The sequence below is a fragment of the Cavia porcellus genome, unplaced genomic scaffold (assembly GCF_034190915.1).
Source record: "Cavia porcellus strain 051 isolate PalLab524CR breed Dunkin Hartley unplaced genomic scaffold, mCavPor4.1 scaffold_6, whole genome shotgun sequence".
Classification (NCBI taxonomy): Eukaryota; Metazoa; Chordata; class Mammalia; order Rodentia; family Caviidae; genus Cavia; species Cavia porcellus.
Window position 1 is genome coordinate 87,889,895 of NW_026947489.1, and position 25,250 is coordinate 87,915,144.

Genomic DNA, 25,250 nt, shown 5'->3' on the forward strand with positions numbered 1-25,250 from the left:
AAAATAATCATATCTCAAAATCTTTTTTGCTTTTTTTTACATTTGCAGATCTCAGATTTTTCTTATTAATATGCTAAGAACAGCATCAGAGTATTCCCAGCTAAGGTACAAACATACCGTGAAACTGCTCTCAACTTCCACTTTGACTCCACTGGGGGCTGGAAGTGCTGCAGTAACAGGGACTTCTTTGATTGTTTTGAAAGAGCCTGAGATACAACTATACACTCTCCAGTGGGGTTTCTTTTCCTTAGCTTAAATAAAAGCATTTTTATGTTTTGCATTGGTTTCAGAAATGGAAATGGGGACAGGGAGATTATACTATATTGTGAGGCAGGATATGCTCCTTAAGAAATACTTTGAGCACCTACTTTAGTGCAAAGATCTTATCTAGGGTTCAAGTTTCTTGGTGCCACTAGTCCTTGGTACCAGTCAGAGTATCTTCAGGTCCATGTGAACCTCATTGTGGAGCTTCCCGGGACTCCTGTACTCTACTCAAGAGTCCAGCATGCCATGACCAGTCATGTTTGGGTAATTTTTAGGAGGCACAGCAGTTCTTTACAACATCGAAGAATCAGCACACTAAAGAAGGCTGAATGTTCACCAATGGTGTGATCAAAGTGCAAGGTGATCACTCTTAATTATATGAGAAGCATTGATCCACAGACAAATTGTGAGTCCCATGAGCTCTCCTCTCTTGGAGAGACAGACACTAACCTGATCCCATCAGGTTTATCCACTCAGAATCCACCAGTTTTGCAGTCCTCTCATTAGTAAAAAGCAAATGATACATACATTTAAGTAGACACCAACAGAGAATGCTCCTGTTGCATTTTCAACACCACCTGAATTTTTATTAGTGAATGCCTATGGCTAATTTGAATATTAGGAATCCTCTGAGTGCATTCTTACTAAGTTATAACACTGCCAGGAATTATGAAAAGTAAAGAATTTAAAATAAAATCATAAAGTAGGAATAAAAAAGGAGTAAAGGAATAGTTTATTGACACATTTGTCCATTTACTTTCTTATTTATCTTGCATAGTTTGACTACACATAGAAAGTAAAGTTGAAAATGCCATCAGTAATCAAAACAAGAGTATAATAATTCAAGCAATATATTGATGCCTTGTCTTCCAAAACAAAACAGACAAACGCATTTACATCAAAGCTTGTGCAGATTGTGTTCTCTGATATGATAAACTTGCAAATTCTTCAGAAAAGAAAAAAATTTCCTGACACTAAAGACTGAAAATACACCATCTCAAGGGTAATTATTTTTTCTTTAACCAAGTATTAACGTGGCAGTTCAGAGCATGGGGTTCAGAATACACTTCTGGAGGACAAAGACTTCAATCTTACTTCAAGACTCAGATTTTTGGAAGAAACAGTAGAAATAGTTGAAATTCACTCAAATATTCGATTTAGAACTAAATTTTACAGGTGACAAACCATAGGTATGGTGTAGATTGATTACTATGTGTTACATGTTACTGACTATAGGGACACGCATATGTTTAAATTGGTAAACTTTCATGTGGAAGGTTTAATGTTCTGTGTTAATAATTTTAAAAAAGCTTGTAGCATTCTAATAATTACACCTTGTCAGATACATGGAAAGTAAAATGGATCAGTGAATGGGCAGGTGGAAAGATGAATTAGATAGATAGGTGAGAAACAAATATATAGAAATGTTGACTGTTGCATCTAAATGATAGACGGATATGTGTCCACCATACAATTCTTTCAGCTTTTCTGTATGTTTCACAGTTTTCATAGAGATAGAAGGAAACAGAAATTCTTGATTTCCTCCAGTCAACAATGAAAATGAATCAAAGTTATTTTTATGAACATAGAACTATATTTTGTACTGAAAAAAGATGAAACATCGTTTATTTTAAAGAAAAAGTCCCAGGGAGAAAAACTGTAAATCTGAGGGCAGCCTCGGTAGCTTAGGGAGACCTGGTTTCAAAATGGAAAGCTGACGATGCAGCTCAGTAGTTGAGCACTTCTAGATTCAATAGTAATAGCAATCTCCTGCATTGATGAGTTTCATCAAAATTTATAGCTCCTTTCCCCTAGAAAACTGCATGCATTGATCTGTAAATGAATTTTTCTAAAGTTTGACAATTAAAAGGTAAAATTCACTATCCCCCTGCACTTTTGGTTGGCTATCTGTGTTCTGGAAAAGTACTAGTACAGAATCCCTTTTATTGGACCAAATGTGTGTGTGTGTGTGTGTGTGTGTGTGTGTGTGTGTGTGTGTTAGTTTGAGTCTCAAACAGTAGTGTGAAGAGAACCCCTAAGGAGCTTGTTTAAAATGCAGGTTCTAGGGTTCCACCTAGCCCTAGAAACAACTCAAACAACTCATCAGCCAGACATTCTGAGTCCACTAACAAATCTGTGGCATAAAATGATATCCCTACAAATGAACTTTTAGCAAGTGTTGCACTGATCATTTCATGAGGCCAAACATCTGTCCTGCCTCTGGCTTGATGCTTCATTGAATTTTTATAAAAAGGATGATTTGATGTCTGATTGAGCTCTCTCAGAAATTAGTGTTTTAAAGAGAGTTGCCTGAGGGGTTACCACATAAAAAATAATAATTGCTTTATTATCACAGTGAACCGGCATTTCAAGTCTTACCAAAGGAGGAGAAAACAAAACCGGCCATCATGTCTTTGGTGTTCACAGTCTGGAGGAACTAACTCCTGAATTATTGTGTTTTAACATTAAGAAACCAGGACAGTTCAAGCTCCTTGAGGATGGAGTACTTTCCTTGATCGCAGAGGCAGTAGCCCTGTGCCTATTGCTTTAATTACCATTGTCCGTACTGGCAGAGAGAGAGAGAGAGACGTGCCTCTCTTCACTGTTGCTTATTCATTCCCACAGTTGCTGCTACCTCCTGTCCAATAGCCACTGTATTTATATCCAGCAGGAGGACTCAGTGAGGGCTAAAATTAGCCAGACAGAAAATTCATATAATTTGGTTTCCTAAAAAAGTAAAGTAATACCCACACAGTAAAGGCATCTCCCTCTGCCAACAGTAAACCCTTGAAATGGAAAGATCCTTTACATTTCAGGACGTGAGATCTGTCTTTGTAACTGCCAGGCACTTCTTAATATGCAGTGAACTTCCTTCCCCATGAGGCAAAAGATTCAAGATTAGAAAGTCAGGAGTTACTGTACGCTCCCAGGATAAACCTGCTTCAAAGATACCTTAAGGGTGAATAGACACCAGAGAATCATGGACTGTAATTCCCTAAGTGTGAGATCTGAGAAATGTAGTATAGAAAATGAACGACAAACTTTGGACACACCTGAAAGTGTGATCAAAGCTCCCCTCATCTTGAGTCCAGGAAGATGGTGTGAAGCCACTTTGTTCAATAGAAAGTAAAGATGCGCTATATCTGGGGCTCAGACCTTAGGGATACAATGTGTCCCAAACCACTGCCATGTGCAGTGTGCCCCAAACCACTTTTCGAATGTGAAGTCACCAAATTACTCAGATGTAATCATCCTGTGAGAAAGTCCATAGTAGCAAAATAAAAGCCCAAGCAGGAAAGGGAGGAGGAGGCTGACCAAGCCCCACTGCTGCACCTCATCCAGGTGACTCCACTTGGTAAGAGCAAGTTAGAGAGTTCATTCCACGGTAGCTAAATTAACTAAGAAGGAAAGGCATTGAGCCTGCAGTTGAAGGTTCCCGTGGCTGGCCTTGAGAGGAAGGTTTGAGGCCCTGAACTTTGCAGCCCAGGAAGTCAGGAAGTGGCCTGCTGAACAGTAGCACCTGTGGGGATCAACAAGACCCTGTGTGTTCCTGTTTAATCTGCAGGAAGGGAAAGCAGTCTTAAATGACACTTGTCATTACACTGCCTTAGTGAACAGAGGCCTGAAGTAGTTTTAATTTAAATAACAACAACAAAACTCTTGTAATTGAAAACAAGCAATTCTTACTGGTTAGAAATGACTTCGGTCATCCCTATCACTAGCTTGAAGGATGAACTTGGGAAAGCCACTGAGATTTTCTATTCTTCCCTAAAGTGGAGGAAATCTCTACAACATAGTTTGGAGAATTACTGTAGAATCTGTGATGTAATGAATAAGAAAATACTTTGAAAATTGTAAGTACTATGTGTGTAAAGTAATCAACGTTATGATAACCACCATATCACTTTATTGTCTACTCAAATATGTTATGAAACAAAAGAAAAGTTTATCCTTTGTTTCCTGGGTATATGTTCATACACGCATGTATACATGTATGCACACATGCACACGCACACACACACATATTCATACACACATACTTGAGGCACAGGTAGGTTAGTCACTTTGCTCAGAGTCACAGATCATTAAGAGGTACACTTGGCTTTAATGCCCACTATGTTTAATCCACGAAACCTACTTTTATATGCCTTACTGAATTAACTACTAATAATAATATTGACTGTTGAGAAATTTCACTCCAAACCTGTGAAGTTTTGTTTTTGTTTTTTGTTTTTTTTTCCTCCCTATAATATGGTGAAATGCAGGTATTTCAATGGACCACATTTCACCATGACAACTGATTCAACCCCAAGGCCAGCTCTGCTTTAACCTGTTCCAATTACCTCAGTGGCCACAAGTGTTCCAGGGCTTGCTGGCCTTGAGAATTAAACAGGGAGCCAATCAATGTTGAGTAAACAGATTTCCACTAAACATCTGAACACATCGACTGACAACATGCAGATCTGGTTTTCTGGGTTCAGCCAAATGCCAGGAAAGTCTGACCAAGAGAGAACTGAACATTGCACAAGACACAAGGGTTCAAAATAGAACATAAGACGCAGCATCCTGTTGGACGAGACATGGATTTGTTGTTTCCCCTTGTTTTCCTCCTCCTTCTCCCTATCAACACAGATTTCTGGCTGCACTGTGCATGTATGAATCACACACAGATTCAGTTTATTGTGGTGAATCATACTTTCTGGATACCCAAGGACAAAGTAGGAAATTCTCATGCAATACAAAGAAAACCTCTTCCCACCAAGCCTGCAGGGTAGATCCTCAATGTAAACCAATAAACAAAATGCCATCTTTCAACTACCTTCTCAGGATGGTGAATCATCTTAACAGCCAATGTGGTATGCTGAGCATGTGTTAGTTATGTAGATTTTGAAGAGTATTCTCTATTTTTAAGTAAAGAACACAGAAATTGAGTTTATCTGGGTGATTTGGGATGGGTAAGTTTGAAGGTAGAAACTGAGCAAAACAATAGTGCTTAATTGTGAGAAAATGAAGGGTTATCTTGGCATGAAGTCATGAAAGGATGTGACTCCTTTCTCACGACCTTCATGGTCTTCAGCAAATTATGTTCATCCCACATACTGTTCCACATGAGAGGATTTTTATAGAAACTGATGAAAGGTTTAACCTTGTGTCTGAGCTGGGATGAAGCCAAACAGCAAAAATATGTGCCAGTCAGTACTGGCATGGGATGTATGTTCACCAATATTGAAGTGGGAAGCAGCAGGAGCCACATAATTGTTAGAGTTCACAGGAGACACAGAACCAATAAGATACAGCAGTAGATACAGCTGTAATGTAGACATATGAGAAGGGATTTCTTAGGGGAATTAGTACACATGACTATGGAGGCTGAGGTGTTCCATGGTTTTCTTTCTATAAACTGGAGAGCCAAGAAAGGTAGCAGCCTGGCTCAATTCATGTTTGTAATCTTCAGAACCAGGGAAGCTGGTCCTATGCTTCTCAGGCTGAAAGTCCAAGCCTGAGTACATGGAATTCTGATGTCAAACATTAAGAGAAAAATGATGATACATCTCCAGAAACTGGAGGAGGGGGTGACCCTCAATGGTGCCTGTGCACACTGAGAGAGGGCTGATGTTCCTCAATCAGTCCTCTTATTTGAGTGATAAGTTTTACTGGTAACTGTTTCATAGGTATTACAGAAAGATGTTTTGCCAGCCACATAGGGATCCCTTAAGCCTATCACATTAACACTTAAAATTAGCTGTTACAGAACATAAAAGCAAAAACTGTTGACAATACAGGCAAATGATGGAAATGTTAGACAGAGCAATTAGACAAGACAGAAAAATAAAAGGAATAAGGGTAGGGAAAGAAGAAGTTAAATTATCATTATTTGCAGATGACATGATACCTTACTTAGAAGGCCTCCAAAACTCAATCAGAAGACTTCTGGATTTAATAAACGAATAAAGTACTATAGCTGGTTATGAAATCAATGCTCAAAAATCAATAATGTTCCTGTACACAAACAACAAACTCACTGAGAGAAAAATTAGGAAAACACATACTTCTCATTAATACCAAACAAAAATGAAATACTTAAGAATCAATCTAACAAGGGAAGTAAAAGATTTATATACTGAAAATCACAGTACTCTGAAAAAAGAAACCAAATAGGATTTCAGAAGATAGAAATATATGATTTGCTCATGGATAGGAAGAACCAGCATTGTTAAAATATTCCCAGAATGATTATACAGATTTAATGCAGTCCTCATCAAAATTCCATTACCATAACTCACAGATGTAGACAAAACATGCCTAAAATTCATCTTGAAACAGGAGAGATCTAGAATAGCAAAGACAATCCTGAGCAACAAAAGCAAGGCAGGAGGCACCATAATCCCTGACTCAAAATTATACTATAAAGCTACTGTAATAAAATCAGCATGGTACTTGACCAAAAAACAACAACAACAACAACAAAAAAAAAAAAAAACAGATCTAATGATCAATGGAACAGAACAGAAGATACAGCCACAACTACAAACACAATCAGCTACCCTATCTTTGATGAAGGGGTCCAACATTTTCACTGGAAAAAAACCTCTCTAATAAGTGGTACTGGAAAATTGGCTTTCCAGATGCTGAAGACTTAAACTAGACTCTTGCCTATCACCATGCACTAAATTAAAGTCAGAATAGTTAAAGATCTAAATATTGAAATATAAATACTAAAGCTACTGGAGGAAAAGTAGGTAGAAATCTTGAAGCATAGGGGTGAACAGAGAGTTCATGAACAAAATCCAAACTTCACAGGAAGTACTTCAAAGAATTAACAACTAGGATCTCACCTTATTAAAAAGTTTTGCATATCAAAAGAAATCACCAACACAGTGAAAAGTCAACCCACAGAATGGGAAAAATATTTTAGCCAGTGTCTCCCAGACAAAAGATTTCTATGTAGAACATATAAAGAGTTGCAAAACCTCAGGCCATCCAAATCCAAAGACCCAACCCAAAAACGGTTGCCCCAAAAAAAGGCATTAAGATGAATACAAAGTTTTCAGATAAAGAGATACAAATGGGGAAAAATATATGAAAAGAATGTTCAGTATCACTGGTCATTTGTGAAATGTAAATTAAAACATCTCACTCCAGAGAGAATGGCTGCCATCAAAGCACAGGTTTAGCTCAGCAGAGTAAGCACCTGCCCAGCAATGGCAAGGTCATGAATTTGATCCTTAGTACAAAAAAAAAAATCAACTAATATTATATGCTGGAAGGGCTGTGGGGAAAAAGGAACACTCCTCCACTGTTGGTGGAAGTACAGACTGGTGCAACCACTGTGGAAATCAGTGTAGAGATTCCAAATTGGGAATTGGAGGTGCCATTCAATCCAGCTATTCCTCTTCTGGGTATTTTTCTGGAAGAATTGAAAACATAAAACTGCAATATATGTGCACCCATGTTTATAGCACCATGATTTGTATTAGTTAAATCTTGGAAAAACCCAAATGCCAATCAACTAAGGAATGGATTTAAAAGATGTGATATCTTTATACAATGGAGTACTATTCAGTTATAAACAAGGGTAAATTTGAGGCTTTTATAGGAAAATGGATTCACTTGAGCCCCTACTCATAAGTGAAGTAAATCAGACCCACATGTGTAAACATCATAATGTCTCCCTAGTATAAAAAACTAGAACAGTAAATATGATCCAAAATGTGCAGGATGTACAATAGATATTGGTAAAGTGAAAGGGAAGAAACTGCTCAAAAGGAAAGAACAACTGGGATGGATATAGATATGGATATACATATATAAACAGGGAGATGATTATACTACCGGTCTCTGTTAGCTCATCACAAAGCTTTCACTGTTTGCTCATTTTTTCCTTGCCTGTATCTTGTAATCTGAGCAATGACTTTCAAGATGACAACATGGAACATATTAATCTTTGCCAATCTATGGCTTTGTTTTGAAATTCTGTATCATTCTTTTTATTCTTTTTTCTTTTAAAATACAAAAATTTGCTGCATAGTTTACAAGACAGACTCATAAATAAAGATGATCATGGTGATTACTCTGGTGCCTGACTACAGGCAGAAGCAAAGGAAAGGCTGCTCTTTTTGTCTTATTGAAAAGACTGAATGATAGAGACAGCTCTGCTGGGGAGGTGGGAAATGGACTAAGAGTAGAGGGGTGTGAGAAGGAATTTCTCTAGAGGAATGGTAAGAAGCAGGTGTGGTCTGAAGAGTTGGTACGGAGAATTGAAAATGGTTAAACATAATCTAGTGTTCAAGATATGTGCCCAGGAAAGACTGTGGAAGGTCCTGCAGCTGTGCACAGAGCTGGTAGAATTCAAGAAAAGAGGAAGCCATTGAAGTGACTAGAGAACAGAACAGACCAACTTTCATACTTCCAGACAGAGAGTGAATCTGACAGTGAATTTTAGCTGACTTCTGGGCCAGAGTCTAGGAAAGCTGATCCTGGAAGAATGTCAAAGTCATGAGAAGGAGCCCTGGAAGAATTAAAAGAACTTCAGAGCAACCGTGAGTAAAAAGTATTCTCCCATGATGGTTCCAATAGATGGAATCCATTTCTACTGTGCCACTGATACCATCCGGCATAAGGAGAAGACAGGTGCAGGGATGTCTAGACAGACTGTCATATCATTCTAGTAGTCATCAGTCTTATCAAAAGACTCTTAAGTCTTTCCAGTTCCTCTAGAATTCAATAGTCTATTTCTTAAAATCTGAGCTTCTACATCTATGGACTGAAGTCTCTATGAGATTAGAGAGTCTTTTATTTTGTTTTGATTCCTTCTATTCTATGTGCCTTCGTTATTCTATATGTTTGTAACCAGGGCTTTGCCACATCCTGAATTTTAATCTATCCATTTGCCAGTTGAATTCAGTATTTATTGCTCAGAAAATCACAAAGTCTATGGTAATTGGGGGTCCAAATATAATATCCAATTGCAGCCAGTCCTGTCCTATTGGGAGGACAGGACTGTGTGAAATTAGATATTATGGTCATTTAGTTCAAAGAAGAGAATCAGAGACCAACATGATCATAGTCTTCTCTTTATTTTTAATTCATTTTTTCATGGTCAGTTTGCTAGAATAGGCTGACTTGGCTTTATCTCCAAAATATCTCACAGAAACTATTATTTATGTACAGGCATTTTGATCAAAAGTGGAAAATATGATATGATTTGAGACCTGTCATTTTGCACAAATGTATGAAATTATCAACCATAGTGAACAAACATAAATCATCTAATTATTAAATAAAGCAATATTAAATGCATGGACATAAATGTCTGCATTGCTTTAAATGATATAAATAAACACCTTGCTACCATTCATTTGAAAGCAAAACTTTGGTTTTCCAAAACCCTTAGAAACCTTCTATTTGATTACAATGATATCAAACAGTGCAGGTTTAGGATTTCTATCAAAGTCACCAAGCCTCATATTAAGTACAAAATTTCATAATTAATATTATAGTTAGAAGCATGAACACTTATTTTTCAGCCAGGAATTTGAAGTCTTTCCTCACTCACTCTTGATAAGTAACAAGAGGTAAAGCCCGCCTTCACACCCAGGCTGATGGTGTCCTAATATGCACAGTTCTGGTCCTTTCACTGTTATCCTTCAACTGCCCATAGTGAATAACTCTCTGACGCTCCTTCATATGGATGCAATAGAATCTAAACATTGAGGCTGAATCATGAGAAGCACAAAGTTTAAAGTTTGTCTTAAAGTTTGTCATCCAACTCTTAGTAACGCCGACTCCTCCTCCTGGGCTTACCTGCACATACTCCACTGTCCTAGGTTTGTCAAACGCTGTAATCCACAAGTGGAATAGACCTGCAGATGTTTTTGGAAACTGGACAACTCAAGCAGTCGACAAGGTATAAAATGGTGCATTTATTCTTTTACTTTAAGTTGCAAAGTATAATTAAGTATAATAAGCAAATCATGTTTGCTTGAAACCCAGATCATAGAGGGGAAGAGCAACAACGGCTGAGAACAAGATCCACCAGCACCGTTGTGTCAAAATTGGTCATCCCAGCAGTCCAGGAACGGGATCGAACAGTAGAAGGTACTGCCAGGTTGTTGAAACTGTTACACGCTAAATGCTCTTGTAAGCAAGAAATATTGACTGTATTCCTCACCAGTCATCTCTAACATTTAGTGGAATATGCTATTTCCCTAGGCCTCCTTTACTAATCTCCAAAATAGATTCTTTGAAGCAACTGACTTCTGGGAACTTTTTCCAGTTCTTAACTTTCTAAAGTTCTAAACAGAATGGTTCTAAATAGAAGAAGCCTCTGCTATACAGTTCCTGAGACACCACAGATTTTTTCTCCCTATGCTGATTCTTATAGGATCACTAGTAGGGTGCCCATTTGAGATGGTACCCCTATAGATTCTTTTATCATCAAATAAAATGAAAAAACACAGCTCCATTTCAAAGGTGTATAACTGTGATTCGAGTAATTGTGAAGCAAGAAGGGAGTTACAGTTACTGCGTGCTGGAAAAACTGCAGACAAGATTGTTTCATCAACAAGTCCGGGGAATCAGTGGTAACCTCATGGGTAGAACTTAGCTGCCAAACAGGGAAAATCAGGCAGGTGACGTTGAAGAAAGCAGAAACAATGAGTCAGAGGAGAACGCGGCAACTTTTACGGACAGTCTTAAGAAGCGTCCTCCAAGCTTTGACTATATAGTCTACACACGGTGTCTCTTTCTGTTTTCAATAACACCAGATTTAAGTAAGTGTCTCAAATTGACCCTCCAAATTTGTTTGTCCTAGCTGGTCCTCTCTGTGTATTTGTGTGGGTGTTTAATCTAGAAGCACATTTTTATCATTTTATTCACCATTTTATGAGGTGATCAAACATTAAGGAATATGCAGTGGGTCTTATTTGTTAATTCATTGAGTCACACTGTGTCTTCTGTCAGGAACAGTAAAAAGAGGGTCAGGTTTAGAGCCCAGCCTGAGAAACGTAGAGGCTTAACCAAACTTGTCTCCCAATAAAGTAAAAAGTACTGGGGATGTAGCTCAGGGTGAAGGTGATTTAATTTCCACCAGCACAAAAGAAAGGAAGGAAGGAAGGAAGGAAGGAAGGAAGGAAGGAAGGAAGGAAGGAGGAAGGAAGGAAGGAAGGAAGGAAGGAAGGAAGGAAGGAAGGAAGGAAGGAAGAAAAAGAAAGAAAGAAAGAAAGAAAGAAAGAAAGAAAGAAAGAAAGAAAGAAAGAAAGAAAGAAAGAAAAGAAAAGAAAAGAAATTAAGGCAATTATTGATAGATCTTACCAAAGTTGTTTTGCAACTTTTTTGTTTTGTAACTTTTTTTAATTACAGGAACTATCTGTGTGACTTTTCATAGTCTTCCTTTATGGCTGAGTCACATCCTTTGATTTCTTGTTTATTATTTTTGGTTTTTCTACTACAGTCATTGGTTTCATAGTTACCACAAGGCCTGCCAAAATGATGTTTTGATTACTCAAACTATTTTTGAATTGTTGAAAATTTAACATGATTGTAAAGATAAAAAAGATTAAAAACTAACCTAACAGTTTTTATTCTTGCTCTCCATGCCTCACATTTTGAGGTTTGTTTGTTTGTTTGTTTGTTTGTTTGTTTGTTTCAGGGATCAAACTCCCAACTTCACAGCAGGTGATTATGCCATTGAGCTAAATCCCAGCCCTTACATTTTACATTTCTGATGTCACATTTTAGCTTTCTATATTGCCTGTCTCTTAACATATTAAGGGACTTTTTTTTACATGTTTTATTTTTAAGACTTCATACTTAAAATGTGGTTTATTCGTCACATTCACAACGTTAGAGCACTGTGAATTTGCCTATGTACTTACTCTTACCAGAGGGCTTTACACCTTCCAGTGTTGGGTTCTTACTTATCAATATTTCTTTCTTCTATTTTAAAGAAGTTTCCTTAGGGTTTATTGTAGTCAACTGGAGGTATAGCTCTCAGATTTTATTTCCCTGGGAATATCTTTGTTTTTCTTTCATTTCTAAAGGGCAGTTTGGTGGATACAGTCATCTCAGGAGGTTTGGGGGTGTCTTTTTTTTTTTCTCCCTGCTATCTCACAATGCTCTTTTCTGGCCTGGTAAATGTTTTCTGAGAAGTCTGCTGTCAGAAAAATTAGGGCATATGTTATTTGCTTCTTTTTCTTGCAGATCTAAGAATCTTCTGTTTATCTCTCATCCTTGAGAACTTGGTAATCAAAAGTCTTTGCTTAGAAATGGCTGAATTAAATCTGAATGATTATCTTTTCCCTTGCAGTACTGGAGTATTTTAATCCTTCTCTAGATTTGTGAGGTTTCTATTAGTACACCTTTAAAGAACTTTTTATTCTTTTGACATTTCCATGAACTTCTTGAACCATAATGATCTGACTATTTGGCTTTTTTAAATGTCTTCTCAAAAATCTTTTTATTATTCTTTATTTTTTCTCCTCAAATTATGTGTTTTTAAATAATTTGTACTGAGTTCACTAATTCTGTTTTCTGTTTGACCTATCCTACTATTGATACAGTATTTCTATAAAGTTTTTAACTTTGCTTGCTATATCTTCTACTTCAAAGATATTTGTTTCTTTTTTTAGTTGTCTCTGCTTTTAGGTTAATTTTCTATGTTGTAATATAAATTATTTCTCCTTGCTTTCTTGAAGCTCATTGAGCTGATTTAAACAGCCATCTAAAAATTCACTGAGAGGTTGGCCAAATTACTTACTGTATACTCAACTTCTTTTTTTTATTTAAAGAGAAAACAAAACAAAACAGTAAAAGGTTGCAAGTAATATAGAATTTCAAGAAAAAAGTATACAGTAAGAAATCACTAGTTAATAGATTACATATTGTCATCTTAGAAATAGTTGTTTAAATTACAAATTAAACCATACAAAGTGGACATCCAAACAGTGAGATTGCAAACAGTTCTGTTCAATGATCCAACAAAAACTTAGTAATATGGTTTTCTATCTTACACACTTAAATATACATGCAGTTATATCCTTCAGATCACTTTCTTTTTCCTCTCTTCTTTACAATAACAATTACACATTTTGGGTTTTATTACTCCCACAGTTCTTATTACTTTTTTTAAGAGAATGAAATCAAATGTGACAAAACAAAACAGAGTCAGAACAGAAGGATGGACATAGTACATGATGTAAAAACAGAATACCAGGTGATCAACAATGGTTACCATTATGCCTCTTGCTATCTTAAAAAGAGTTGCCTATATCATCAGGTATAATAGAATTGAACAAAACAGTACAGAACAAAACCAATAAAACCTAAACATTGGAGAACTTATAGGACTTCAAAAGAAGATAATAGTCAAACTAGAATGGGCATAATAGTGAATCTTATTGCCTTCAGAGCAGTTGCCTATACCCTCAAATTTGATACTGTCAAACAAAACAAAATCAAGTCAGTCTAAATGAGATGGGGAGAGCAATACAGAGGTTCAAATCAGGTTACCAGGAAAACAAAAAAGTTACTATAATATATCCCGCTATTTTTTTAATCCATTTTCTCCCTTAATTAAAAAAATAATAAAAAATAAATAAACTATTTTTTTAAAAAGGAGGAGATTAAGATAAAAGAGGACATAACAAGAAAACAACAAGGATCAGAACAGAACAATTTAAGCATCATAATGTTTCACCACCAGGTAACCTGACATAATAGTAATTACCATAGTAGTGTGAAACCATTCAAAAGAATGAAAGTATTACAGGATATTTAGAACCAGCTAACAAAATGAACAACTGTTTCTATATTATCTCTTTGCCTATAAAAATTTTGTTTAAACTAAAATACAATAAGTTACAACATGCTAAAACCAATGAAAACAGACGAACAACAGCTTGATGGGACTTCAAAACAAGAGGATATTAAATCAGCACTAGCTATTAAGATGTCTTGTGTTCTTCAAAATAGCTATTCATACTATCACAGACAATAAAGTCAAACCACCCAGATTAAAACCATTCCAGTTAATGAGTGAAAACATTATATGTCTTCAAACCAATATAATTGGGTATCATAAAAGAATACTTTTATGTATTCTTATCATTTCTTAAACTAGGGAAACTATTCGGTATTTATACATGTGAGTTTGATTTATTTCACTTATGAGTATGGTCTCAAGCTGTGCCCATTTATTTATAAATATCTCAATGTGATCCTTCTTTATAGCTGAATAGTACTCCATTGTATAAAAATACCACAACTTTTTTATCCATTCATCAGTTGATGGACACTTAGGTTGTTTCCAAGATCTGGCTATTACAAATTGTGCTGCTATAAACATGGGTGCACATATATCACTGTGGTATGATGCTTTCAGTTCTTCTGGGAATATACCTAGAAGTGGAATAGCTGGGTCAAATGGGACTTCCAATCCCAGCTATCTGAGAAATCTCCAGACTGGCCTCCACAATGGTTGCACCAGTCTACACTCCCACAAACAGTGCAGGAGAGTTCCTTTATCTCCTCAGCCTCTCCAGCATTTATTGTTGGTGGTTTTCTTGGTCTTGGCCATTCTTTCAGGAATGAGATGAAATCTCAGTGTGGTTTCAATTTGCATTTATCTAATAAGAAATGATGATGAACATTTTTTCATGTATTTATTTGCCATTTGTATTTCTTCATTTGAGAATTGTGTATTCATCTCAGATGCCCATTTTTGGATTGGGTCTTTGAATTTTGGGGGTCTGATTTTTTTTAATTCTTTATATGTTTTAGATAGAAGTCCTTTGTCTGAGGGGCAATTCACTAAGATTTTTTTCCCAGTTTGTGGGTTTTCTTTTCACTATGTGGATATTTCTTTTGACGTGCAGAAACTGTTTTAATAAGAGGTGATCCCAGTTATTGATTCTGGGAAGTATTTCCCATGCGGTTTGAGTCCTGTTCATGAATTCTCTACCTATTCCTATGTCTTCAAGGTTTTTACCCAATTTGTCTTCCAATAGATTTAGTGTTTCTGTTTTAATACTTAGATCTTTGATCCATTTAGATTTTATTTTAGTACATAGGTGATAGGCATGGGTCTAGTTTTAGTTTACAGCATATGGAGAGCCAGTTTTTCCAACACCATTTATTAAAGAGACTGTCGTTCTTCCAGTGAACCTGTTTGACCCCTTTATCAAAGATAAGGTTGTTGAGTGTGTTTGTAGTTGTGGTTGTATCTTCTAATCTATTCCACTGATCTTCGGCTCTGTTTTGATTCCAATACCATGTTGATTTTACTACTGTTGCTTTGTAGTATAACTTCAAGTCAGGGATTGTGATGCCTCCTGCCTTGCCTTTGCTGTTTAGAACTATTTTTGCTATTCTAGGTCTCTTCTCACTCCAGATGAATTTTAGGAGTGATTTCTCGAGATCTATGAGGTATGTTGATGATATTTTTATAGGGATTGCATTGAATCTATATTTGGGAGAATGTCCATTTTCACAATATTTATTCTTCCTATATATGAGCAAGGGATGTCTTTCCATTTTCTGAGATCATCTTCAATTTCATTTTTCAGTGTATTATAACTTTCCCTGTATAGGTCTTTCACTTCTTTCGTGAGAATAATTCCTAAATATTTCATTTTTTTGGTTGCTAATGTGAAGGGTGTGGCTTCTCTTATTTCTCTCTCTGTGATTTTCTTGTTAGCGTAGAAGAATGCTATTGATTTTTGAGTATTGATTTTGTATCCAGCTACATTGCTGAATTTATGTATTATATCTTGGAGGCTTTCAATGGTGTTTTAGGGGGTCGTCTATGTAGAGTATCATGTCATCTGCAAATAATGATAATTTAACTTCTTCTTTTCCTATCTTTACCCCTTTTATTTCTCTCTCTTGTCTAATTGCTCTGGCTAGTATTTCCAGTACTATATTAAATAGGAGAAGTAATAAGGGGCATCCTTGTCTTGTGCCTGATTTTAAAGTAAAGGCTTTCAATTTTTGGCCATTTAGTATGATACTGGCTGATGGTTTGTCATAGATGGCCTTTATTATATTGAGGTAAAGACCATCTTTTCTAATTTTCTGCAAGTTTCTTATCATAAATGAATGTTGGACCTTATCAAAAGTTTTTTCTGCATCTATAGAAATGATCATGTGATTCTTACTTTTGGTTTTATTGATGTGGTGGATTAAATTTATTGATTTACATATGTTGAACCATCCCTGCATGCCTGGGATGAATACCACTTGGTCATGGTGTATAATCTTCTTGATGATTTGCTGCATCCTATTTTCCAATATTTTATTGAGGATTTTTGCTTCTATCATTTTCTTCTGACTACTAAATAATGTTATTGTTTCCTGAAAGTTCTTCATGCTTAGTGTGTGGCATTGTCTGAGCACTGAAGAATAAGGTATATATCCCAATCTTCATATTTAGTCTTTTCAGAAATACAAGAGTCACTTATACCAGTTAGCCATGGTAGCATGCATCAAGTTTTGCACAATATCCACTTTTGGTGTGTTGTCACTGTTTCAGTACTAGAGGGCAATCTAAGTCCAGAAGTATCCCAAATTCACAATTGGTGGTTAAGAATGAGCCAATAATGTACTTAAAAGAGATATAAAATAGTATTTCATCTCTCCAAGCCTCTCTCTGAGGATAAGTTAAAAACCAGATATTTCATGGTGTGGCACTGTGGGTTCTTCCTGATCATGGGTAGAATCACCATGGTGAAACCACCTAAGCCATAAATAACTGTCTTCCATCTTTGGTGCTAAAAAGCTGTGTCACCCTCTGAACTCACAGGCTGCCTAGACAAATATAGCACTAGAATTACATCAAGGCCCACACTACTATAGGCTACCTTCCAGTGAGGTAGATGTGTGGCTCAGTACTACTGCAATCTGTCATAGTTAATTCTGGCTGACAGAGAAGTCATGTGTCTTCCTGGCTTTGGGGCTATTCCAATAACTTTATCCATGTCACTGGACTTGGAAGGGTTTATTACGGTCCAACCAGTGTTGGGTTTCACCAACTCAGCGCAGAGTGTCAAGCAAAGTTCTATGCTATCTGGTTCAGTGAATGGAGTTGCTTTCATTCTATGCCACAAGGTTGTGGTAGGACTGATGAAAATGGTCCACTGACCACCAAGACTGATGCTAAATTGGATTACAACTAAGTCTCATAGAAACAAGAACTTTCAGCCTCAGGAAACTATCCTGGTCCATATAACAGTGGGCAAAGATGTAGGGTAAAACACAGATTTATCCCACAAGGATACAAGCTTGGCACAGGTCTATAGGCTTCATCTGGTCTATGGGCAGTTATATTACATATCATTGGGAGGTGGGTGGTAAAAACAATACTTGGGTCTACATCATACCTGCATCACACAGATGCAAGGTAAATCATACCTAAGTCACACAGTTTCAGAGACCATTGAACTTTAATGTGCAGATGTACCACAGTACGTTGTCCCACCACTGCACAGATCTCCTGCTGATGTTTGGGCAGGCCTAGAGTCTCCATCTCTGATTCAGATGTAGGCTTGAGCTTTGAGTTCCTGCCTGGTATTTGGTTTCCTTGTGATGGCCCCAGCATCAAAGTCCAAAACAAGTTCTTGTGCTAGATTTCATGCTCTGCTTCTTGTCAAGTAGAGTCTTGGTTACCATTCTGTTGCCCAAGGCCATAGGACCATTTTCACTTCCCTGCAGCTAGGAAGAGATGAGGCCCACAGAATTTTCCTTCCTATCTTCTTTACACTGTCCCTTTTCTTATACTAAAACCAGGTACTATGGACTCTCACTTGGCTCCGTTCATTTTTGTGAATGTAGTTTGTGTGTGTGTGTGTGTGTGTGTGTGTGTGCAAAGCTATTCTAATTGATGTGTCTGTAGGGAGGCAATCACTGGAGGGTTTAAATCACCTGGCATCTTGCTCTCCTCTTTAGTTGCATTTTCTGTAAATCGAGGATAACCATTGTGGCATTCACCTTGCCACAATTTTTCTGACAATTAGATTAAATGACATTTAATTCATTAGCCGACACAGGTAATAAATTAAATGTCTGCACATTATCTGACAAAGACAGACTGACCAGTAATGCTGGATCTGATAATTCATCAAAAATTAAATTTATATCACATGCTCTGAGTTGTACTCTACTCTTATAAGCCTTATTCCTTCGTTAGATTGAGTACTTTTTTCTCAGAATCATGCAAAAATTAATAGCTGTCTGATTTCAAAGTCTCCAGGTCTTCTACTGCATCCTTTTGCCCTAAATAAGAAAAAAAATCAGTAAAAGCAACTAGGAAAACAACAACAACAAAAATAGGATAGTATAATAAAACCTATGGAACTAGGCAAAATAAAGTAGAACTGATTTAAATATTAATATTTTGGTGAGGTGATTTTTTGCCTCTATAACTAACCCAGAGAAGTTATTAAATGATTCCATACTTGCTCTCCATTCAGTCTGTGACACATGTATTTTAAAACTTTTCTTGAATCAAAAAAAAAATGAGAAAACCAAAGAAAATATGAAGATAGTAGATGAGAAGATTCAATGAAAAAATCTAGATATGAAAAGTGGCAAGACTCTTAAGGTCAGAGAAAATACCAGTCTTGAAATCCAAAGACATAATAATCAAACATTTCAAAAACAGAAGTATTTAAAAATTAACAGAAAAACCACATGCTCATTTTGATTAATGAGGTATTCAAAATTGAATAACACAGTCACCCATTCCAATAACTATACAGCAAAGATTTCCAAATGGCAGCACATGTGCAAATGAGCTTTGGACCACATAAGATGTTTGCTTAAAGAGTTTGTTATAATTAATGTCACTGCACTGAATGTCAAAGGAATTAATAATGATTAGCCTCTGATTGTAAAGAGCTGCCTATCATGGTTGTTATGTTAATATTCAAAACAACTTGCTTTATTAAAGCATTTGTTGTTAAATTGTCAACAACAATCTAAAAATCAATGAATTGCATGTTTCAGGATCAAGGATCTCACCTAGGTCATTGGTTCTCTCATTGGAACTATGATTCACAAATATATTATTCAAGCAGATGATCAATTTGAAAAGGGAAGAAAACTAAAACTTCCTAAATAAGATTTTAATGTCACTCATTATCCTTTCAGGGTTGTAACTTTATTTAACCTAAATAAATTGGAAACCACATTTGCTATCTGAAATACAGAGTAATTCACCAGTTATAGTATAATCCAGAACTAAAAGACATAAACTTAAAAAAAAAAGAAACTTGGTAAGTCAGTCTTTGGATAAATTCCATAATCTATACCAACAGTTGGTAGAAAAATTAAAGTCACAAAATCCCTGTGTTACACTTCTCTTTACTAATTTGAGATTTATTAAATACTTGAAATTCTCGAGAAAATTGTCTTGCAAAATAGTTAAATATTTGAAGCATCATTAATATTATGAACCTGAGGAAAATAAAAAAATTGATTCCAAGACAAAAGAGCCACTGATAAGATAAAATGATTATCAACTGCTAGAAAACAGAATCTTTGGAATGTTAGAAAGATAATTAGATTAGATAATGTATAAAAATGAAAACATACTTTTTTCCATGTATTCTGTCCATTCAGCATCAAATCATAATTTTCTTCTCTTTCAACACAAAAAGATGCATGAGAAATGTACATTGGATTTAGCATATACTGCAAGCACTTCAGTCTTTGTCATGTTCTTAAAACAAAATAATAGAAGCAGAGCTTTGAAGCCACAATATGATATGATTTGAGACAGGGAAACAGACAAACTACCAGAGGATGCACCTTTGAATTGGCTGTAAAAAGAATTTTTCATACAAAAATAAGAAAACAATACTGTGAAAAACAAAACACTCTGTCATCTTTTCATGGCTCCTCATTAAAAGAATTCTTCAATCTCAGGGGATATTTGTGGTTTTGATATGATTCACCTATCCCTCATGAAATGTACAGTAAGAATTGTTTTACAAAATGATGGTAAAACTGGGCAAAGAAAACCTGTGTTTGGTAAAGAAACAAGCCGTGACAAGTTTATAACTGCTGTGAAGCAAGGATTGCTCTTCCCAGCTGCTATGCTTTTACTGGCACTGGTGGTAATTTCTGAAAAGTTTTAGATACTGGAATGAAAACTGAATTTTCCAGGTTTTTTGCTGGAAACCTAAAACCCAATTTCAAGTGTTGATCACCTTAGAATTATTATGAAAATCATTTGGTTTCATGGGCTTTCAGGAGACACAGGGCACTTCCCGGTCCTCTGATCATCCTTTGAGAACCACTGGAGTAGTTTCATAAAGAGTAGATTTTAAGTTGCTCTATAGTTTCACAATACCTTTGCGTTACAGTCTCGTGTTCTAGTCCTATAACTCTGAAAAGGATTAAGGCACAAGTGATAAGGCTTGGCTTCAACAGCTTGTTAAATACATAACAATTATCAGAACAAATTTTAGATTAAGGTTTCTGCCTTCAAAATCTTTGTACCTTGTATAACATTAAAGCTGCCTTTCTCTGCAGCCTTGGAGAGTTATATAAGAAATTAATACCTTTTAAAATTGTTACTTTCAGCTTCATTTTGTTCTTTGGATTATAACTCCAAGCTGTTATTGTTTATTTTGTTACTCAAACTGTTCCAAATTTGGATATTAGCAAAATTAACATTTTAAAAGTTAGTTCCTATGTGATTTTGACATGCCCATATATATTTGTTTAGCAATTTCTTTATTCCTTTTCTTTTTTTCTTTTCTTTTTACTATGTAATGACCCAGACTTATCTTGCAATTTTTAGATTTTAGCGCTGGTATCAGCCGTTTCTCCAAGGAACCTTAGCTTTTCCAATTGGACAGCAGTGTTTAGAAACCAGAATCCTGGTTTTAGGTGTTTGTGTTTCTAGGAACGGTTACTCCTTCCAGGCTGGCTCAGGAGAGAGTTAAGCAGTACATGTGTATATACCAAGCCATGTATATCCGCATGTCTGTACTCTATTAGCTGTGTATCTACTACTTTCCTATAAACATGAGTTTATGTTGACACCTGACAGTAACAGAGAACCAAAGTGATTATTCTTGCTTTTTTCTCTTCCCCATTTGTAAATTCTATCACTACAACTGTGTTTTAATCATTGTACCTTTCCAATTGATACAAAGCCATGCTCTAAAAATTCACCTTTGAAACTGAGGCTCATTTGCCAGAGACAGTCATATGCATGGTGCCCATTACACATGGGAGTCCCTCTACCTCAAGGCAGTCCTATAGAAACACACTACCGCCAAGTGCTGGGCTTCGAACTTATTTCCCCACTCAAGAATCAGATTTATTACTACCAAATCTCAAAGAGTTCCATAATTAATACTACATTTCAATAAAACAAGAGTGTTTGCATTTATAGTCTCTAATATTTTTTCTTAAAAATCTAAGAGCCATATAATGGTAATTTTAGTTCCTATTATTTTGAAATTATGAACTTGAGGATCTGATTCTAAAATTATTAATCATAGATAGTACACTATAATATACATATTAGTTTAGCTGATATATACCCAATATCATCTTTGTACAAGATTAAGAAAATGTACTTAGTAGTACAGTACTTTAGAATAGTGCACCTCAAAGTGGGCTTTATCAGGCCAGCATTATCATCACCCAAAGATATGGTAAAAATTGCAAATATTTGAGTCTCACTCCTCGACCAATATACAAGAATTGCTAGGTTTATGGGCCACGAATTCATGTTTCTGCAAATTTGTAGGTGATTTTCTGCCTATTAGTTATTCAATTAAATAATTTTATGTTTTAAAAAAAGTTTAAACATTATAAATATTTCACAAGTCACTAATAAGAAGATTATTTCTTTTGTAGGCGTGCTGTGGTAGGAAGGTGGTTAATATTTTTGCTAGGCGGATAAATGTGTAATTTATATTTGCAAGGATGCTCTTTGTCATTCTTAGCTTTCTTTTAAAAAAGAATTGTTTCTTATTGTTATTTATGTTCACCCTGAGAAATGAAGATAAGATCTGAAAAAAGAATATTAGTGGATGCAGAACGCAAGACAAGGAAGGCTGTGGTGGTCATAGGAACTCGTCCTGAGAAACATCTAAAACCCCTCATTAGTATTCCGTGTACCTGGTAAGCAGCACTTCTGAGCACAGACTTTAAATCAAAAGCTTTGCTCAAAATTCTCATCTCTTTGCAAATCACAATGAATATCAATGATGAAAAAATTACAGCAAAGTAGATTGCAAATGGGCCTCAGAAATCATCTGATCCAAGTCTGTCACTTTAGAAATGAGGAGCCTTAGGTGTGGGCAGATTAATTGTCTTGCCCATGATCATGGTCACACAGGGAGTCAGTGGCAGAGCTGAGACTAGCTTCCAGATTTTCTTTCTCTTAGTAGTGCTGGGGATATTTACATAAGATACTAAAAACAGAATTTTTCTCAAGTGTCCCTTTCAGCTTACCACTCACAAAATAGCAGTAGTCATACAGGAAAAGAGCTGTCTGAGCTATCTCCATATTTTCTGTAGAGCTACATGAGAAATACTCAAAACATTGATGATTTCAGGGAAACCATAAGTCCTAATAAATTAATGCATGTGGAACACAGAGTCAGTATTTGTACATATCCTGAATTTTTCTGTCAAAACGTGTCTCATTTTAGGTGAGTAAAACATTCATTTATAGAGATTTATTATTTAAAATTTTATATTTAGGTATGTATTTGAATGTGAAATAAGAGATTTAGAAATTTTGATAAGAGTGAACCAAGGTGGAGGACTAGAGAGCCAGAGGTGGAAGAAGACTTCCTGGAGAAGCAAAAGCACAGAAAGGAACTCTCTAGAGACATGGAGGACTGCAAGGAAAAGGGACAAGTGGAAACTGTCTGAAAAATGAGTCTGATTCTTGCAACTCATGCTGGGCAACCAAGAGTTCCTTGGTAAGGATGGTGCAGCAAGTTGGAGACAATATAAACAATCTGAAATAATAACGTGAGTCACTGAATCCCAAAATCCCTGTAACCACACTTGATCAGAAGCATGAATTCAGAAGAACAGCTGAGTTTGTTCATAGGAAGCCTAAAATTTCAGGAAAACTTACATGTACAAGCTTCAAAATTTGCAGATACATGAGATATATTTGTTTTGTAGAGTAAAGTTGTCCAGAAATTATCAAGGTCTACATAAAGCCATTTAATTAATATTGAATAAATAGGGTGTAATATTGGGTTAACTACGCATCTTCATATTAGTTTAGGATAGGAGTATTTATAATACATTGATGTTATTTTTGGAATCATGTAAATAACTTACAAGCTATTGAAAATAGATTAGGAAAAATTTATGAAAATATCCACGGAAAGATGTGCTACAGAAATAAACAGTTATTCTTGTATATTTGTCATTATGTTTTTCTTAACCTTGCAATATTATCATGTTACTTAGAAATTACTATGTCTATCAATTCTCTAGGTTTTATAAAATATTACATTTCTGGATGTCTAACTTAGAACATTAACACTGAGGACACATATTATATTTTATGAAAATAATGGGTTTTGATCTCATTTTATGTAATGAATAAAATAAAAATATTTCTTTAAAATAACAGCTGTAAGCTTGAGATCCTGAAGATGGAGTTGGTGGCCATCAGAAATTGTATAGGTGCTGACTGTGTTTTCAGGAAGAATATAATAAATTAGACTTGGAGCCCACTGAAATTGAGCGAGAATGTTGCAGTAAAAAAAAAAAAATATGTTTGTCATATTCTCTTGACTGACTTCTTGAGTATACAGGGCAACTATACTTACATGTTTCTCTTAAAGTTTATTTGGGATGCTATGTCTAGCTTCTGGCTAATAGAATGTGGCAAGACGTACCATGGCTTATGTCAGTGGTCCCAAGCCTCATGAACCATGGACTTGACCAAATCTAGCATGTGTGATTGGTTCGCTGTTTAGTGCCCAGATGGGTGGTGTGAGTGCTATACCTGCCTAGGGCTAGAGCCAACATATGATGTAATGGCAGGAAGAAGGTGTGTTTCTCTTTTACTGGTTCACACCGTGCTGTTTGCAGCAGCCATGGGTGTCTGCCCCAACATGCCATGCTGCCTTGGAGCCAACTGAGTATGGACTGAAATCTCTAAGAACTGCAAGAAACAAACCTTTCCTTCCTTAACTTTGGGGGTCAGGTATTTTATCTCAACAACAAGTAAAAAGTAACTAAGACAAAGGATGTGTGCTATTGCTATAGCTAATGTATGTGTTTCAGTAGCAAAGTCTCTGGATCCCCCAGTGGTGTTTGGAGGAAAGTAATTCATAGCATGAGTAGAAATAAAACTTTGTATTGTCACTATTCTTCCAAGTCTATTTCTTGTGAATCACAACCTTTCCTGTCCTGATTAATACAAATGCAGCATCTAAACAGACGTACGGAGTGATGGAATGAAGACAAATTCTTAGTTTGAAGTTCAGATTTGGAATTTCTTTTTGTGGTAGGGAGATGTGAAGAGACAACAATACATAGGTTTTCTGAGGGGCTGAGAGGACAGGAGCAAAGGCATGAAAGACAGGAAGGATAGATAAAAATTCAATTAAGAAACAGAGAAGATAACCAACTAAAACATTTCAGAGAGGAGGTTTAAAAAGGGTGGTGAGGATTGGTGAGAGGAAGAAGAAAGGTGTTTGTGTGTTTCAGGGTAGGAACACCTGAAAGGTTTGTATAGAGAAGCTGGAAGGGGTGGACATTGGTTGATGGGCACAGTATGCTCTGGGTTTTTATTTGCCTTGATCCCTTTCAGCCAGCTTGACTGATTCAAAAAAGAACCCTTCTTACCTCAGATTTGCTTTCTTTTTCTTGATTTCAATCTAGCATTTAAGATTTAACTGGATAGCCTTGATTTTAACTATATCTGATTCTCAAAAACGCATTACTTTACTGTGTATTTAATCTAGTGCTTGAATTTGGACTTATATGAAACA